Source organism: Ursus americanus, chromosome 12 (genome assembly GCF_024610735.1).
Source record: "Ursus americanus isolate L20-20 chromosome 12, mUrsAme1.1.p, whole genome shotgun sequence".
Taxonomy (NCBI): domain Eukaryota; kingdom Metazoa; phylum Chordata; class Mammalia; order Carnivora; family Ursidae; genus Ursus; species Ursus americanus.
The window spans coordinates 35,596,762-35,617,836 of NC_142138.1; positions in this window are offsets into that span (position 1 = coordinate 35,596,762).

The window sequence follows — 21,075 nt, forward strand, 5'->3', positions numbered from 1 at the left end:
CAATTTCACTTGAGGGCATAAACCTGACTTTTGCCCCTGAAAATATTGTTATTAAAATAGAAAATGAGAACACAGGGTAGTGTTAATATTACTGTGGTGGTTTTCATTGCAGGCTTCTAGTAGTGGATAGGTAAGTTAAATATTTTACTTATAAAAGACTTCAGGCTAAAATTTCAAAAATGATCTTTTACTTTTTCACTGAACGTTCAAGTCTGTTCCAGCGATATTATATATATTTATACATATGTTCAGAATTTCCTCCTACTCTTACAAATGTGCTAATAAGATTTCTTTAATATTACTGTATTTGGATATCTGTCAGTGAATTTAAATGTGCCCTTATATGTTTAGGATGGCCTATTTCTAATACCAAAAATAAATCTCGACTTTGTCTGTAATGAACATGGCAATATATTTCTTTTATTGCTCTTCGGGCTAGTCTTCTTCCAAGGTAGGACGACGGCCATATTTTCTACTCCGATTTGCTATGGAAAACTTGTGTTGGAGAAGAAAGCGTAGTTTGTCAGATTTTCTCCAATGTCTGATCATGTTCCTACTATTGTCATTTATCTTTGAAAGTGGGTCATACTCCACTATTTTTGTCCTTAATGTCCTGGAAGAAGGTGAATCATTCTCAGTGCCACCATCTAATCCTTTAAATCTGACCTTTAAAGCTCTAGCAGTCTTAACAAAGCTTACAGGAACACGTCTTCTGGACAACATTACACATATATCATCATCCATATTACCAGTCATCTGCTTGTTTTTTATTTTATTTTAACCTTTCAACTTGGCCAAAAAGTCTCAACTTTTGGTCTTTTCCTCCTGCGATTGAGAAACTGTCTTTTAAGTTTTCTTCTGCATTTACCAACATTTTAACTACACCCTTGTATCATGATTTCTATGTCTTTGAAACTTCTTAAAGTTTCAAAACAAATTAAAAATCAATTTTTACTCTTGTGGGGGAAAAATGCTTTAGCGGGGGTGTAAACATGGATGCATTTCTTCACATGAGCATTTCTCATAACTTACAAAGTACAGAGCTGAGTTCAGGGCACACTGAGACAAATGCCAGTCCCAATAAGCTAATCACTTTTTACCCATTTAAACTTAAATATTTGCTCACCACTAATTAGAACAGTGGTTGGACTCTGTGTGGGGATAAGCGGCAAGGGAGAGCTAGTGATGGAATCTGCTCCCTTGTCCTGCATAATTTAACCAAGGTCCCACATTTGCACACCCCATCCTTGAAAATACTGCAAATGGTTTATTAAGTATTTCTTTCAAAAACAAACAGAGCAATTCTTGACAGCAGCTCTGTGAAATAGAACTTTCTTCATCTCTGTATGTTCCTCCATTTTATCTTAGCACCAAATTAATATTTTAAACCCCTTATAAATTGGTCCATAGAGGCAATGGGCCAAGTCTCTTGTCTCTTAGTTAGCCTGTGGCAGTATAACAAGAGCAAGGTGGAGGAACAAGAATAACTGAGAAAAAAAAAAATCCAGGCATTAAAATGGTAGTTGAGGGGCGCCTGGGTGGCTCAGTCGTTAAGCGGCTGCCTTTGGCTCAGGGTGTGATCCTAGAATTCTGGGATCGAGCCCCACATCAGGCTCCTCCGCTGGGAGCCTGCTTCATCCTCTCCCACTCCCCCTGCTTGTGTTCCCTCTCTCGCTGGCTGTCTCTCTCTCTGTCAAATAAATAAATAAATAAAATCTTAATAAAATAAAATAAAATGGTAGTTGGATTACAAACCAAATCATGGAATATTTGGTCTTGGTGTTAATGTAATTTTGAAAGTCCTACTTTCTCAAGCTGAGAAATGGGGGATAATATAGTCAATGATGAAGAAAGAGGAGAACATAGCATAATTGGATGTGTAAAACAAGTTTTTGATTAACTAAGTTTATAGAGAAGCAAGATTGCTGATGAAGTAAAGTCTGGACTGGCACTAACCAAACACTGGTTTGTGTACAAAGCAATAGCATTTAGTGTCACCTAGATGGTTAGGCCATATGTATGATCATTTTCCCTAAGTAATTACACAAATGGTTGCTAAGCCCAGATATAAATTAGTCACACAGTCAGGATAACCAATATTTTCATCAATTTGGTCAAAATGAATCCTGTTACTTTTTTCCAAAGTCCCAAAATGTTGTAGTGTCCATACCTTAGGGTTTGATTTTGGATACATGGAACCCACAATGCTGTTGAATATGAGTCTGGAACTCAGCACAAGCTCCTGTTACGCTTGGTCTTGGAGTGCAGGGGCCAGGCATGTAGTGAATTGGCAAGGTATAAGACAATGTACAACTGCCAGGGCTCTGGAAATGTTTCCCCTTGCAGCCAGCTTTTGACTAATGCTAAATGAGGCCATGGATCGTCTGGTAAAGGACTGCCAAGGGTCAGTATTTTTTAGAGTATGGACTGAGGAAGAGGTCATGAATGAAATGAAAAAGAGAAGTTGGAGAGCGATATTTTAATATTTGAGGAAAACAATGTGATGAATAGCATTAAATATGATTAAACAATATTGTAGAAGCTTTAAAGATTAAAATATGAAATATTCTAATGCTATCACATAGAGTTAAGCTAATGTTGATATGTTGGGCATCCATATCTTTTTTTATTCAGCAAACAAGGACTGGGGATACTACAGTGAACTAAATTGGCATGGTCAAGTTGTCGGACAATAACCAACCAAGGAAACTTCTGCAAATACTTCACAGGAAATTTTCTTTAATTTATTTATTTGAGAGAGAGAGAACATGAACCTGGGGTGAGGGTAGGAGAAGCAGCAGCAGAAGAAGCAACCTCCCCGCTGAGCAGGGAGCCCAATGTGGGGATTGATCCTGGGACTCCCGGATCATGACCTGAGCCAAAGGCAGATGCTTAACTGACTGAGCCGCCCAGGTGCTCCATAAGGAAATTGAAAAGGATAATAGAGGCAGCCTACATGGACTATTGATTGGAAGCAAAAGGAGGTCTCCATTAAGCCTAAATATGAATATGAGGAAGCCAGTCATACAAAGCGATGAGAGATTCAGGCAAGGAAGTAGGGGAAGTTAATATAGAGGCCATAAAGCTTTTTGAAACCTACCAATGAAAAAAAGCTTATGTGGCAGAAGTGTTTATGTATATATGTATTTACCTAATCCGTAATAGATTACATAAATAATTGAGTTATCTCGATATTATCGACATAATGGGGAAAGCTGTAGGGTCTTGGAGATGTACATTAATTTAACACATTTGGAGATAGAAAACACACTTTCATGTAAGTACTCAATGAGATAGCATATGTAAAATGCAGTGATAAGCATTTAGCATTTAATAAATCTTTGCCATTATGACACTGATATTTCCTCTACATAGCACAAATCCAGAAAACCACTTTTCAAGTTGGGCTGATATTTTAGTACGTTAGTAACGTTGCTCTTACTGTTTACATTTCCTTACTATTGCTCAAAAGACCAATGTGTCCACACATACATACATATTAGGCATGAATAACCTGTCTGAAACCACAACCTGCACCTGTGGTCCTGCTCCTCAGTCCCCCTTTCCCTGCTGTAAATTAGTCCTGTAGTACTCGTCACTTTCTAACATGTTCTATACATGTCATTATCTTAAAATAGTAAAAAACAATAATCCAATTGTAAAATGGGCAAAAGACATGGACAAACATTCCCCTGAAGAGAATATACAGATGGCAAATAAGCATATGAAAAGCTTTCTAAGAAAATTAAGTGCACAATGAGATGTCACTATATACCTATCATAACAGGCTAAAATTTTTAAACATAAATAAATAAGAAGAACATTATTTAATTCTTGCTGGAAAGAATGTGGAGAAACTGGATTGTTCATCCATTGCTGTTGGGAATTTTAAGTGTTAAGGTCACTCTGGAAAACAGTTTAGCAGTATCTAAAAACACTAAATAAGAAACTGCAATATGACCCAACACTTGTACTCCTGGGCATTCACCCCAAAGAGAAGAAAAGTTATATTCACGCAAAAATCTGTGTACAAATGTTTGAAGAAGCTTAATTCATAATTGCCAGATATTGGAAGTATCCCAGATATTTTTTAGTGAGCAGTGACTGGTTAAATATGGAATATCCATATTGTGGAATACTACTCAGCAGTAAGAATTAATAAGCAAACTATTGATACACACCAACAACCTGGATGAGTATCAGAGAATTATACTGAGTAAAAAAAAGTAAATCCCGAAATGTTACATATGATTACATTTACATAACATTCTTTAAAGACTGAATTATAGGAACGGAGAACAGAACGGTGGTAGTTGGGGATTAAGTTAGAAAAAAGCAGCACTGTAACTAGAAAAGGACATGAGGGATCCTTGTTGTGATGGAAATATTCTAGACCTTTGACAGTATAGATATTCATATCCTGATTGTGATATTATACCGTAGTTGTGGAAGATGTTACTATTGGGAGAAACTGGGTAAATGATACAGATTTCTCCATGTTATTTCTTTCTACTGCATGTGAATCTATATATCCCAAAACAAAAAGTTTATTTTTAAAAATGGACATGGTATGGGTAATTTTTAAGGTAGTATTTATACAGCACCTCCCATGAGACAGGCAACATTCTAAGTGTGTTACATCAATTAACTCATTTAGTCCTCAAAACAATCCTATGAAGCAGGTATCTCTTATTCTCTCTTATATAAATGATGAACTGAATATTAAGTAACTTGTGTAAGGTCACGGAACACTTAAATGATGAAACAAAATTTGTTTTGTTTCATTTTAGTTTCAAAAAAAATTAAAAGTAGAGAGAATAATAATATGAACTCATCATCTGGTTTCAATAATTATCAATTTATGACCAGTCTTATTTTATCCAAATCCCTACACTCTAACCACCCTCTGGCTTATTTTGAAGCAAATTCCCATATGACATACTTTAACTGTAAATATTTTAGAATCTAGCTCTAAGAGATAAGGACCCTTTTAAAAAACATAACCCCAATACCTTCATTATACCTATAAAAATAAACAATAATTCCTTAATGTTATCTAATATCATGAACAGATGTTTTAACCCAGGCCATAGGACTCTCAAATATTTTAATCAATGGGTCTGCTTGGATGGAAGTACAGATCTAATACCTTAAACCCACCAACAGCTAGAAAGAACAATGACTGCTTGGTCTTAGACTATGATGGCAAAGCATTGCCTTATACAAAAACAAGGATACTTTATGTCCTTTATTGATAAAATAGGGTATGATGATGAATTTAAATCCAGTTCTGCTCTGATCTTTGATTTCTCATGCTTTTCCACCTACTATTATATTTTCTTCATTAGATTCAGATAGTCTCATTTAATAATTATTTCTCTTTCTAAGTGATCTTTTACAGGTCTCTTTGTTGTCTACCTTTTCAGGTTTCATGCTGCTCCCTAGTTATTGATCTTGAAGCATGTCGCTCCAGCATTTCATTTTTCTCTCAGATGTAGACCACGGTTATACCTCCTTATCTTTACATGCTCAACAAAACAGGCAAGTGTCTGGTATACTTGTGCACAATAGCAGACTGGCATTTTGAAAATTCATGTCCTCAATTTTTGGTTTATATACAAATTTACACATTCAGAAATACCACCATATTCTCAAAGACCAACAATGAAAAATAGGAAACCCTCATTAGAAAAGTCAAAACAATAAGTGTTTATAGCCACGTTTCACAGAAACTGAGGCTCAGAGTGTCAAGACACTGACTAACATCCTACAAGATAGAATTCAAGAGTTGAGAGACTGGGTGCAGTGTTTTAAAGCATATCCTTGAGACAAATCAAGCAAACAAACAAACAAAAAAATGGTGACAATGGTAGGAAATAATACAATACAATTCAAAGAAAGACAGAAATTGGTAGTTAAGATTTAGATATCATTTAACTGAGCTGTACTCAGAAGTCTGGAATACTTTTTAGAGTTCAATAATATTAAATATCTAAGTTCTATCAAAGCCAACCAGTGAGCTGCATTTAGAGTGGCCTTTCTAGTTATCTTTCTATATAACTAACGTTTCTATAAAATTAAAGTCCTTGTCCAAAGGTGTGGCTTGTATAACATGAGCATACTTGAAAACCAATTTGTACCCTTTATAATATCTAAGTTTAGATAAAGGGGAGTTTGAGTACTGTTTGTATTTATGAACTGAACAAGGCAGTTGGTTATTGGATTTGGTCCAGCTAGGCAAATGAATACCATCTTCAGTATTCAACAATTTCAACTGAGATTTCCTTTTCTAGGGAGCTCATGAGACATAATCCATTGCTAATTGCTTTGATTATGGCTTATCTAACCTCTAATTCCCAATGACCTTTTTCAAGTCCACTTTCAATTTAATGAGCCAGACTAATAAAGTCTACACTGTCCTCTTGATAAGGTTTTCTTTTAGAAAAATGTCCTTATAAATTAAGATATTTTTTGTTCAAACTATGCTCTGTCATACTAAATGAGGTTGAAGAGTTGACACCTTTATCTTAAACTTTGCCATCTATTTGCATAATTATGCCTTGAAAAATGTGTATGTCTCTGGGCATTTAAGTCTTTCAATGTTAAGGTTTTTTTGTTCTCTCGTTATTAATTTTCTATTGCATTTCACCACTAACACTGTAAAGACTTAGTGCTCAACAAATACTAGTTCAAATAATAACCAAAAGCAACAGAAATGAAATTTACTCCCATGACTGAAACAACTTAAAAAAAAATCAGGAAAAAATGTTTAAAATAGCAGGACTCAGGAAGATCGGTAGGGGAAGAAAGGGATAAAGAAAGGGGGGGGTAATCAGAAGGGGGAATGAAACATGAGAGACTATGAGAAACAAACTGAGGGCCTCAGAGGGGAGGAGGGTGGGGGAATGGGATAGACTGGTGATGGGTAGTAAGGAGGGCATGTATTGCATGGTGCACTGGGTGTTATACGCAACTAATGAATCATCGAACTTTACATCGGAAACCGGGGATGTACTGTATGGTGACTAACATAATATAATAAAAAAACATTAAAAAAAAAAGAAAGAAACTTACAAATAAAGCTGAGATTCCTAATGTTAAAAAATAATAAAATAAAAAAAATAAAATAACAGGACTCAGGTCATCAACATCAAAAACAAAGGACCATAATTCCTGAGAAATTTTGAAACAAGGTGAGTCCTATGATTGCCCCAGCTTGTTGACTGGAGAAAGCTTCCAGACTATGGTGCAAGGAGGGCAAATTCTATGGTCGTCCTGCATCAAGGAGACAGAACTGTGAGTCCACAAAAGATGAAGCAGTGAAGTCCTGAGACAGAGTACCAGAGACAAGAGAGCTACACGGAGAGAGAAATCTACAGATCTGCAAAGGGTCTTTCTGGGGGATTTGGTTGAGAACTGAAGCACAGTTGTGTGAAGAAACTTTCCTAGATGGGAAATAACCTCTCAACAGGATTAAGAGAGCAGTGTCCAGAGTTCACACAGGGCCAGGAATAGTGTCTGTTTCCAACTATAAGTGTAGAAAACCTCATAATTCAAGAGGTATTGGTAAGAATACTAAGAAAGGTCTTGCCTTCTTAGTATGGAAGCTGGATATTGACTCCAGATTAAACTTAGCTCTGGTTTCACCTGAAAACAAGACCTCAAAGGATTGCATCTCAAGCACATCCTGAACAAAGCTCAAGAATATCTATATGAATACAAACAAGGTGAAATTCATAATGGCTGGTATTCAATCAAATATTTTGAGGAATGAAAAGAAGCAAAATAGCACTACCCATAATAAGGAGAATAGTCAATCAAAACCAACCAAAAGAGACACTGATGTTAGAATTAGCAGACAATGACATTAAAACAGATATTATAATTATATTCCCTAAGTTCCAAAGGTTAAATAAAGACATGAAAAATATTAGCCAGAAAAATAAAAATAAATCAGACTTCTAGAGATGAAAACTTTGATGTCTGAGATGAAAAATACACTGTATGGGATTAATGGCAGATTGTAGAAGAAAAGATTAGCAACTTGAAGACATAAGAATATAAATGATCCAAAATGGAACACAGAGGACTGAAAGAAATCTACAGAACATCAGTGAGCTGCGGGCTAACTACAAGTGGTCAGCTATATGTAATGGAGTCCCCAAAGGAAATGCGAGACAAAATATATCTGAACAAATAATGGCGAAAAAAATTCCAAATTGGAGGGGCACCTGGGTGGCTCAGTCGTTAAGCATCTGCCTTCGGCTCAGGGCATGATCCTGGCGTTCTGGGATTGAGCCCGGCATCAGGCTCCTCCTCTGGGAGCCTGCTTCTTCCTCTCCCACTCCCCCTGCTTGTGTTCCCTCTCTCGCTGGCTGTCTCTCTCTCTGTCAAAAAAAATAAATAAAATCTTTAAAAAAAAATTCCAAATTGGAGGAAATTATAAACTCACAGATCTAGGAAGCTCAACAAAGCTCAAGCAAAAAAAATATGCAGGAACAAAAACCTATATCAAGACACATCATAAACAAATGGTCTAAAATCTGTGGTAAAAAGAAAATTTTTAAAAGAATACAGAGAAAGGAAGACATTATTTGTAGAGAAAGACAAGGATGGCAGCAGATTTCTTGTCAGAAAAAATACAGGCTAAAAGACAGTAGAGCAAAATATTTAAAGTAGAGAATTTAAGAAACTGTTAACTGAGAGTAGTTTATTTAGCAAAAATAGCTTTCAAAAAGTGAAGATCTATACTAAGATCTAATCTTCTACTATACAAAAGTAGGCAAAATTCACCAACAGATCTCTACTATATTATATATATGACCATATAATGAATAACTTTAGTTCACCTTGATGATATAAAAGTAAAAGTACAGTGTCAGAATTTTGGGGTTGGTGGTTAAGAGATGTCAGAAGAACAGATAGGGCCCTAAGGTCATATTTTTCAATGTCTGGAATCAGAAAAATATTAGGTATGGCTTAGGAATGAGGAAATAAAAGTGGTGCTCTCATACATATAGATGTAAAGATAATTAATATAATTAATTTTAGCCAAACTAAAATGGTGACATAACCATTCTGAGACAAGGAAGGAGAAGCAGGGTGAACATAACTAAAAGTCTCTTCTATTACAGCAGGCAGTCAAAAAATTTAAAGTTGACAATTTAGGAAAGAGCTATAGAAATATTATTTTACTTATTGCTTCCCCAGTGGGGAATATTAGGGATTAAGACATTGGTTGGGGCATAGGAATTGTAGACTTTTTCTTTTATACAGGCAATTTTTGTTTTGCACAATAATATAGGATTCTAAAAATGAACATGCAAGCTAAAATCATACAAGGCTATTTTAATGATAGATGGGAAACATTACAATTGTTCCATGACCTTTAAAAATTTTGTCAAACATTAAAAACTCTCTTAGTGTCAGTAACCAATGGATAGGGAAATAAAAAATACAGTAAAAATAATGTATACTTTACTGTAATTAATAGATCAGAAACATGGACAAGTGTTTTATTCTTTGTAAAATAGCTATCAAAATTGTGGCTGCACAGCGTTTGCTTCTTCTCACCATGTAACTTACAAAGCAAGCACCTTTTTTGTCTTGGCAAATTGTCACGCTCCTTTCTAAGTTTGGATTAGTTCCCAACATTTTATCCTATGTGCTTTCAATGTCATGAAACATCTTTGAGAATTCTTTAATGGGAGGTTTTTTTGCTCATGTCACTTACTCAGGGACATCTTTGTCCTTTATGTCAAAATCATTTTTCTCATTTATGTCAATAAATTCACCTTCACTAAGTCCCCTGGCTGCATACCCAGAGTCTCCGAAATGGCAGCACTGCCGACAAGATCAGCTATTTCTTCTATAACCCCATTTACATTCAAGTCTAATTTCACTGTCCGCATCCTCCCTTTTTGGTTGTTTGCTGCATATTCATGTTTGTTGCCCAATTCCCTGTTTCAATTACCCATGTTTGTGTAATGTCATGTGGGTTTACCACTGGGAGACAAAGAAGCAACATAGCTGAAGGCTTTCCTGTATGTAAGTGAACTGAATAACAGATGAGCAGTGATCAATCACAGACTTTGAAAACTGTGATGTGAATGGTCAGTGATCATAATGTGCATCTGTTTTTGTGTAGCAATGTGTGGACCGAAGAGCCAGCAGCCCATTTTGTACTTTGTGCAATTACTTATGGTTAATAGACTACGTAACTGAAATTTGAACCATTTGTTGAGGGGCTGGCTTTGTTTAAGTAAATGCAGTAACTGAAATTTGCATATTCTGGAACTGTGCAGAGTGAGGACTGCCTGTGATTATATGTGCATTAGTTTTCTTTCTTTAGTTGTATGCTTATTCATTTTTCACCTGTTAACATTGTCTTTTTATTCTTCCGGTTTTATTGAAATGCAGTTGACATATAGCACTGTATAAATTTAAGGTGTACAGCATAATGATTTGACTTACACCTGCATTGTGAAATGGTTACCACAGTAAGTTTAGTTAATATCCATCATGTTTATTGCCTTTAAGTTCCATGAGGGCAAGGACCATAGCTGTTTCATTCACTAATGTTTACCTATCACTTAGCACATCAGAAATATATTGTAGGAGCTCAGTAAATAGCTGTAAATTAATGGAAAAAAATACATTCTGTGGGTTCAGGAGTAGATCTCCCTGTTGGCCTCTGTGGATCTTCTTGGGGGCATTACATGCAGTGGTTAAGAGTGTGACTTATAAAGATAAATTAGTAAAAATGAAATTCTGGATGAAAATCCCAGCTCCGCCATTTATTAGCTATATAATCCTGGGCAAATCTCTTAACCACTTTGTGCCTCAGTTTTCTCATCGACGAAAAGAGAATAATGATGGTACTTCTTTCACAGGATGTTATAAATATTAAATGGGTTAATGTAATGTGAACAAAATGATTTGACAATGTTAAAATAGCAACCGTTGTACAATGGTAGTCACTATATTGGAGGAGATTAGATTTTTGAAGCAGCATTATGATACATTAATACCAAAGAGTCACTTTATATTTCCACGTGCAAAATGGCTACTAGAAAATGATAAGGATACTAAGGAAAATCAAGTTGGTATTTTTGTTTTTTGGGTTTTTTTGGTACAATGAAAACTGGAGATATTCATTGAATACGATTGCATTTTAAATGCCTTCCTAGAAACTGAAAGCTGACATTACACTCTATAATGACCATGCTTATATCTTTTTTTATAAGTATTTTCATGGGAGGTGTGATCTATTTCTTTCTTTACTATTAAAAAATTATTTCCAGAGCTTCCTGTTGAATGACTGAATTAGAAAGTAGCACCAAGTGTGTGTTTTCTTTTTCTTTTTCCTCTTTTCTCTTTTTTCTTTTTTCCTAAAGAGAAAGAAACAAATGTCAGGCTTCAGTTTTAATTAAGCAATTAACCAAAATGTTATATAGAATAGACAAGAAAAAAGTTCAATTGCGTAATTTAATTTTAATTGAATGAAATAAGTTAGTGAAGACTAGCTGCTGTTTCATGAGTCTTTTCATAGAGCAGAGAATGGATTTTAACAGCAGAGACAGGGGGTAACATTGAGTCTAATTCCATTTAATTAGCAATGCCCAACCTTTCTCAACAGAAAAGCAATACTCTTATTAAATAATACCAAAAGTGCAATGGATTTTGGCCCAAAGTAATGAAGATGTGACCTCTACAAATAAACATTTCCCAAGAGTGGATTCTGCATGCATCCAAAAGGGTATGTTCAAAATAAAAAAAAAGTAATTACATCATTCCCAGTTACCGCAGGACCTATAGCAACATAGATTTCCCCCACTACCCCCACCACAAACAAGATATACATTTTTTTAAAAAACAAGATTAAACAGATTTCAACATTTAGCCATACTATGGCCATAACTGACCAACTGTAGCTGTTTATTATTTGTATTTTTAAGTAAACTTTTTATTGAAATATAACTCACAGATTGTAAGTGTACCAGATGACTGAATCCTCACAAAGTTAGCACACTTAAGTAGTCAGTGCCAAGAACAAGAAATAGAACCACATGGCTCTGCCCAGTCACTATTCCTCTCTTCACAGATCATGTCACCTCTTTTCTTAAAACTGCACAATGACTCCTTGTTTCACTTAGAGCAAAGCCAAAGCTCTTGCCTGTTTGACTTCATTTCCTACTCTTTCTGTTCACTCCACGCCTGGAAGAATTTGATTGTAAAATGAAGAGGAAGGCATTGATAAGGTCCAATATTGTAATCATAAAAGTACCTGGTATTCATAAATAAAATCTCATGCAATCTTGCTTTGTTAAAAATACTATTAGTTAGCATTTATAGTAAGATGCTTCATTGAAGAGGTGAACATTTTGCATAATAGCTTGCTCCCTCCACCCCCACCAATTTGGCTAGATACATCACAGTACCTTTGATAATTTGGGGGTCGGTTTCAGCCTCCAAAGAATTAAGAAAAAACTCAAATTCGAAGACTGTAGAGTATATAAAATCTAAATAATGTAGGTTTCTAGTCATAGAATGTTGGGGTTAACGTAGAGCATGAAATCAGCCATGATAGCTGGCTTGCTAAAATGTAACAAGGAGGCCGCTGAGGGCAGGGAAGGTTTCAGAGCAGGGGGGAGGCCTTCGGAATGCCTAGGCCTGCCTGCGTGACCACTCTGCCGTTGGAATGCCTCAGGGAGTTGCTTTCCCGAAATTTTCCTAGTCCAAACAGCCGCCCTGTGATCTAAGAGATGTTTGCATTGTCCCTTGGGCTATGTTTAGCAGAACTCATAGAACACGCAAATTAGCATATCGTATCTTTCCCGTAAACAGATCCTCCCAGTTTCACCAAGACCCCTTGCCGCACATCATGTGCTTGAGAAACAGTGATAAGGATTTGTGATTATCCTGAAGGACCAATAAAAGCAGGAGCAAAGAAGAGCAAAGGGTCTTTGCCTCTGAGCTGTGGCCCCCTTGCCTTCTCCTCTCATTCACAGAAAAGTTTGGCATAATCTTTCATCCCTCGGTGCAAAGATTGCTGGCCATTCCCAGCAATAGCATATTTGAAATATCATAAGGACAGACATGGATAAGATAGGATGAGAAAACTAAAGACAAAGGACCTGGGCTGGTTTTTTCCCTTTTTCTGTGCTAATGTTCCCTCCTCTTCTCCTAGCCCTAGTGAATTGCAATAGTTCGGGGCTTGGAAACTCTACTAATGATATAATTACAAAAGGCTTTTCCTCCAAGTCAGGTTTAGCTGGGTTTGGTTTTGTTTTTGTTTTTGTTTTTCATATTTTATTTATTTATTTGACCTAGCACAGCAGGGGGAGCCACAGAGGGAGAGGGAGAAGCATAGCAGGGAGCCCGATGCGGGGACTCGATTCCAGAATCCTGGGATCATGACCGGAGCCTAATACAAATGCTTAGCCATCTAAGCCACCCAGACGCCCCATTCAATCGTTGTCTTTCAGTATTGTTTTCCTTTATTTTATTCTGGTTTCTTTTTTTAAGGAAAACTAGTTTTCACAGATTGAAGTCATTTAGGCCATTCTTATCAAACTATAACATTTTCTCCTTTTATTCTCATATTTTTTGTTCTCTCTCTTATACATGGAAAGGTTGTGAAATAATTTAATTTTAGTAGGAGCACTTCCACATAACTCAAATGTGAGTTGATATATATATATATATATATTGTGTGTGTGTGTGTGTGTGTGTGTGTGTGTGTGTGTGTGTGTGATTTCTGGATTCGTTTACTGGATTTCTTATTGTGGTTGTTGTTGTCAGCCTAATTCAGTATAACTTAAAATAGTTTGTTCTTTCTTTAAGCCTAAAGAGACCATTTCTTTCATTGAATTTGAAAAAGGCAGGACACAGAAGCTATTTTCTTAAGTTTCTTGTTAGCCAAAACAGAGAAGCATGAACATTTCTTTACTTTTAAGTAACGTTTGCTTCCTGTGCCCAAAAGAAACATTTTTTGGTTAATTTTTTGTCTATTTCTATTGGAAGAAGATGAGATCTAAATAAGTCCAGCATGTTTCTGTAGAAATATCTGACACTTGTATTAGCACCAGTCCTCTTTTGCCCTTCTCTCTATCTCTCCTCTTCTTCCCCTTCACTCTCTTCCTAAAGAGCAGCTCAGTCAGACCTATAATCAAATTCCAACTTAGTCACTCACAAGTTTGTTTCCCTCAGTTTCCTCATCTATACAACGAAGATACTACTTCCTATCTTTAGTATTAATGTGACAATGGCCATAGAATGTAAGGGCTAGAACATTGCCTGAGACATACTCTATCCTCAATATGAAAAAAAAAAAATTAAACCATACAGGAATAGTAATTAATAATATTATTATTAAAATTAAATTATATAAGAATCTTAATGTTATTATTACTAAAATATATCTGTACTATACTATGCTTGTTAATCCTCAAACAGATGCATAAAGAAAATGGATAATTTGGTAAAGAACAAAATAGTCAACCATGGTTAGTTCAGAAATTATTTTTATCCTTTGGAATTTGGCGTGGACAGTCGGTCTCTGTTCAGTGACATTCATATCTAATCAACAAGATTAAGTCAAGTCTTATTCCTGCCCCCTTAGTGATAGACCTTATTGCTCTGCATAATCCAGAATATTAATTATTGCTGTTGTATTCACATCGATGTCACAACTAGTGAATATTTACACCACACTTTGACATTTGACTTCTCTTTTCACTGGTTTCCAGCATTTTTTTGTCCTTATATATGACTCTATGCATTTTTACTGTGTAGACTTTTGTGTATTACTAATTTACTGTCACATTAACAAGAACATTCCATTCTGTATTTTAACCATCTTCCTTCCAAAAAAATATAGTTGTCTTTGTAATATAGGCAAAATTTAAACATGTGGAAAACTATGACCTTCATCTAGTTAGTTAATATGTGTCAACATACTGGTTGCTTAACTTCCACAAATACTATCTTTAATATGGACTATCATTTCATATTCAACAGTTTATACATCTTAAACATTTGGAAATATTTCTCTATCATTTTAACTATAGACAGCTAATATACAGCAACATATTCAGCTTTAAAGGGAAAAATGCCTTTGGAATTTATTTTTCATAACATCCACCATAAGCAACACCACCTTATTTGATAGCACACTCACTTATACTTTATAGATAGAGCTTTTCTAATAATGAAGAAATGCCGCACTTTTCCATAGTATTATCATTTAAGATGGCTTTTGCATACTTTAATAAAAGTTTTTTGTTGAGTTTTATTACTTGCAGTTAAAATCTTGTGCATTTGTCATCATTGCAATTTTCATTTCATTAAATTAAATATCCACATTAAAATAATTTATATTATGACTAAATATCTCAAGAAGAAAAGGACAATGGAATATGATAAAAGAGGTCTTCTCTCTTTGCCTCTTCCTCTTACTAAATCACGATGGTAATTATTCAAAGGGAATTTAAGATAAATTATTGTAAGACTATTCATTAATTTTTTTTTTAGATAATTAGCAGAAATTCTGTCATCTTTATGAGAGGTTTGCTTGGCCATTGTGAATCCAAGATGATAATGACATCCAAATGAAATACTTATTTTTGTAGGATTTAAAAGATTAAAGGTGGTAGAACCATGTTTAATTGACTGGCTCTTGTCATAAAATATTAGGTAATGGATGGTGTTATTTCTGAAATAGTATTTTATATAAGAAGAGTTGATAAGACTAATGTGTGCACTAGGAGAAAACCACAAGCGCTTCAAGAATTAGATTCTATTTCTACTTCCAATATGAAGCGTAACCATTGATTAAGTAAAATGTAATACTTAGGTTAGAGGCTTCTGAATTGTCATCTCTACCAATGAGGATAAAAAATCCACAGAAATAATCCCATTATGAAAGGGTTTTTCATCATAAATGTGAATCAGAAATAACAATATGAATTTATGATTAATTTAAAAAAATAACCAACAAAGTTTTTCTTAGTTTTGTCCACTGAAAGGCTAATCATACAGCAATGAATACCCCCAGCACCTGTAATGTGGGCTCTGAACGCCACTTTCACTAAAAGGAACCAGAGATGCCGGAAGAGACAGATCACCCCAGACTTGAAGCAAGAATTCTACAAGATGAATTTGAAAAATCCTATTCTACCAAGAATAAAGGGAGCTAAGACCTCTGGGTCTTTTGGAAATGTCCTGGAAGCCAACTTTAAAAACAAAACAATTTGACCATCAAAAGAGCAAGGACTGCAGTGGATTTAAACACATCAAATATTTTTAAATTTCTGAGTTTATGATGATACTGAAAGAAACCATACCAAACCAAACATATCTTCAGTCCCCTGTCTTAGGAATCAGCTCATTCTGCAAACATAAATATAGGCTATGAATGGGGCCTCTCACCTATCTTTCCTGAACAAACTTATTTTCATGTAAGCACACAAACGGATAAGGAAAATTGTTCTTTAAAAAAGAACTCTGTAAACAGCAGAAGTAATGAAAAAAGCAAAGCATTACTATTTTATAACAACTAATGAGTTAATGGATTCCAGGCAATAATCATCAATGACTGCTAAAACCATGCAGCAAAGGCAAAAGAACAACTACAATGAATGGATCAAGATGAAAACAACTGAATCCATTACTCAATATTAATTAATGGCTAAAAAACAATATGCCTCCTGAGGTGCCTGGGTGGTTAGTCAGTTAATCATCCAACTCTGGTTTTCCCCCAGATCATGATCTCAGGGTCCTGAGATTGAGCCCCAAGACCCGCTCCACACTCAGCACGGAGTCTGCTTGAGATTCTTTCCCCCTTCTTCTCCCTCCCCCTCTGCTACTCCCCCCACTCACACTCCAAAACAAACAAACAAACAAACAAACAAACAAACAAAATCTTTTTAAAAAAAGACAATATGCCTCCTAATGTAATGCAACAGAAAGTATACAATACCACTTACAAATTAGATTTGAGAAAAGAGAGAGAAGGGAACACACACTTTTATTCTTTTGTTCACTTTTGCACCCCCACACCTAGAATAATACCTGACACATAGTAGGTCCTGAATAAGTGTGTGTTGAATGAATGGATGGATGATTGGTTGATTGAAAGCAGACGGAGGACATCATCAGAACTTTAAACACAGTCATTTACTTTCTGTCACTGATAACTTTATGCAAGTCAGAACATCTTCCACCAAATGAAAAATTTTAGAATAAATGTATGAATAGAAGCCTTAAATAGGGTTTTTGTCATTGGTAAACTGTCATGTACTTTTGTTTGGTCTTTCGATGTAGTCCTAATTCTCTTAATGAATTGGATAAAGATTAAGTTTTTTACTTATAATTTTCTTATCATTGATACCATTTAACATATTGCATTATTACACATATATATTATTTCTCTCTTCCTTTTCCCTATCAGGGATTTCATATTGATGTCCTTGGAGAAACCTAATTGCCCCCAAAGCATTCCCCTTTTCAGTGTTTTGTTGAATTTAAATTAAGATTCCCTATAGTAAATTGCAAAGTTGTTCAAAATTGACTCCAGGCATCCTAAGAACCCTAAAGCTTCCAAGGGACCTGGTAAAATCTAAAAACTCAATATCTCCTGAAGGAAAACTACATCAGACATATTATTCGGTGCCTTTTTTTGTGGGGTTTGTTCTAATTCAATCTGAAATCAAAAGAATGTAATATGTCCCAAACAGTTACTGTATTATATCTCTAATATTCATTCTAGGAACAATGGAAACAAAATTAAACTGACTAATATAATTACAATAATATAAAATTCAAAACATTTTATTTACAATTCATATCGTATATTAAGTGGTTGTAGGTCATATTTGCATACAGCAATAATCTTGAATCTGTTGCTTGAACAGTGAAACAGCCAAAATAATTTTAGAATCAGAGTGATTAAATTTCATTATACTATGTCATAGACTTATTCTTCATTTTCATGATTCATATTTCCTATCATATTGTTTCAATAATGATGTTTATATTTGCTAAGATCAAATTCAACATTTCAATTGTTTATGAGCAACAAGTTGGTTTTAGTCTTTCTTTTTCTGCCCTAAAATTTAAAAAACAACAACAGTAAAAATTATACCAAATTAAAATACGTAAGTGAAAGAATAAAAAATATATATTTTAGTTCTATCCTTACTCAAATATGTCTTACAGGTCATAACATTATATATTGCATCATAGACAAGGAGGATGTAAGGCTAAAAGAGGATAAACACATTTCCTTTGATTGTAAATTACTAAACACAAGAACCAGAAATGGAGCTAAAGCATGTCTGCCTGTCCAGTCCTTAAACTATATCTTACAGTGCCCATTTCACCGACAATTAATATTTCAAACTGATCTTCTTTGAGTCCATAAAGCATGCTAGCCACTATCCCGCTTTGCTTATGGTGTTCTCTGGGTCAGAAATGTTCATCCCTGCTCTCACAGTCTGTAGCTCATCTTCTCATCCTAGAGAGGACTTCCCTGGCCACACAACTAAACCTTGGTCCTCCTGCCCCAGTACTCCCTACCACGGTACTCTTGTTTTGTTCATAGCACTTTTTGCAATTTGTAGTTTTATAATTAATTTACTATCTGCCTCCCTCCCCAACTCCCAATCTCTTGGACTAAAAACTCCACCATGGAAAGTTCATATAGGTTTCTTCATCACCGTCCTTTAGTACAGCCAGAGTTTCTGAAAGAATTAATAAAAGACCAATATTTCTCCTATATTTTATATATCCTTTTAAACCTAAGGACCATCGAAATTATGTAAATGATTGTATTCCCTTGTAAGTATTAAATATTAGAAAGCTTAGAGTCTTTTTTTTATGGCCAGGTTCATACTTGGCCCGTAGATTCTCCTAAGTGCTTATAGAGTGATTTAATAAATTACTACAAATAAATTGATAAATAGCTGGAAAAAAAAACTGACTAGGGCATAGGAACAAGATGTAAATCCAGGAACTCAGGATAAATCTCGAATTAGAGCTGTGGCATATTTACTAAAAACTACTATATGCCAGCCTTGATGGTTTTCAGATTTATTGCGCTTGAACAATTCAATAAGGCAGCTAAATGGAGCGTTGGCTCTACTTTCTGTGCCAGAAGCACTTCCTTTTTCTACTGCTTTGCACTTAGTCAGATAAATACACCTCAGGCGTATTTCTGAGTAGGTCCACTTAGAGCACACAGTACAACTTCCATGGAGAGACAAACCAAAATGAAGTCTATGGCATTTCTCATTAGGCCTATTGCCTGATTTTCATTAGGCCTGTTGCCTCTGTCTCATTAGGCCCACTGCCTGGTTTTCATGACTTTCAATGAGTAAGATTCATTAGGCCCATTGCCTGACTTTTATTAGGTACATTACCTGATTCTTATTAGGCCTAATGCCTGATTTCTTTTGAATCCTCAGTATACGGGGCCCACACTTATTGTCATGGCTGGTCCATTGGTTGGTGACCACCTTTCCTCAAATCAATGATAACCAGAATTCAAAAGTTTCTTATGCCTGATGAGAGGTACAGGTGAAGAGAGATTTTCACAACAAAAGCATTTTTGAAACCCAGGCTTTCCCTCTTCCCCCCACACCCCATTCATCCTTTAGAATTCATTAGCTTCTTTGGATTGAAGTTGATGTAACATTACCTTTTTCAAATCAGTACATGCCACATAAAACACTCTTGCAGCAGAATGAATAAATAAAAAAGGATGCCATTAATTTGAATTCGTTTGAATTAGAACAAAAATAATTTAAATGATGTTATTAGGCTAAGTAAATATTTTATTTTCTATTATATTTATTTATTATACATTGTGAAACCAGTGACCTTTGTCATAATGTCTCTTTTGTAATTACAAAAGAAAATACAGTTTAGTGCCATTAATTTATTCACATGTGAACTGGATTGATACGGTTAAACCATTTCAAACCAAACCCAATGTATGTATAAATAGAAAATAGTATATTAAACACATAAAGTATTGTGATTTTCTTGAAATGTCATTCTACATAATTTACATACGCAGCAGCCAGCAATGAAATAATTTTACATTTCACATAAGGCAGCTCTTTATATATTCATAGATTAATTGTTTGAAGTACAATTAAGCAGATTTAAACATTAAAAAAAATCTCTATTCCTTTGATATAGTATTTTCTTTGCATATATAGTATGTGCAATTGGCATGCTTCATATATTAACCAATAAAGTTGATATGCTTTTTGTCATAGAAATACATATATATTTCGTAAATAAATGGATTTAGTTTATTAACTTCTAGGTATTACTAATGTCCTAACATATCAATAATATTGAAATACTTAGGAAAGACTTTGACTTCAAAGTTGCATTTTCAAATTATTGACTACTTAATAAAGTTAAATAATAAAATGCAAAATTTGAAAGTTGGTCATTGGAATATTTGGAAAAAATATCATTCATTCTGATCAAGGAAACATTAATATTTTCTGAGATGTTACTATTTATGAAATTTTATAAACTCAGAGAATAAAATGCTTTTATTTACTTAAAAAGTAGGTGCAATATACAGAACAAATTGTATATATTTTGTGTTTATACATTAAAAATAAGACATTGCCATAATTTCTGATTCAGCATCAGCAATTAGCCCTGAATTCCTGGTTAATGCACATTTGAACGATCTTCTATTTTAGTCCAGGCAGCACAGTGAGAAACCATTTGCTAATTTTCAAATGTTATCCTCAAAAATTTAGGCAGTGGGCTGACAAAATGGAGGGAGCATACTAAATATTGTATAGGATGTTCACATGATCAGGTCTGGAGGTGCAATCTTTGTTCAAAAACTCATATCTCATACACTCACTGCTAAATTTGTCCTAGACCTTGAAAGCTTTGATCTTGAATTTGTCACTTTATTAATCACTTGCATGTGGGAAGCTGACAGCCAATAACATTCTGTCTTGACAGCAGTGTTTAGATGAACTGTTCATTAAACATTTGGCCCAAGAATTATGACAGACACATTGGTTTGAAAGACAT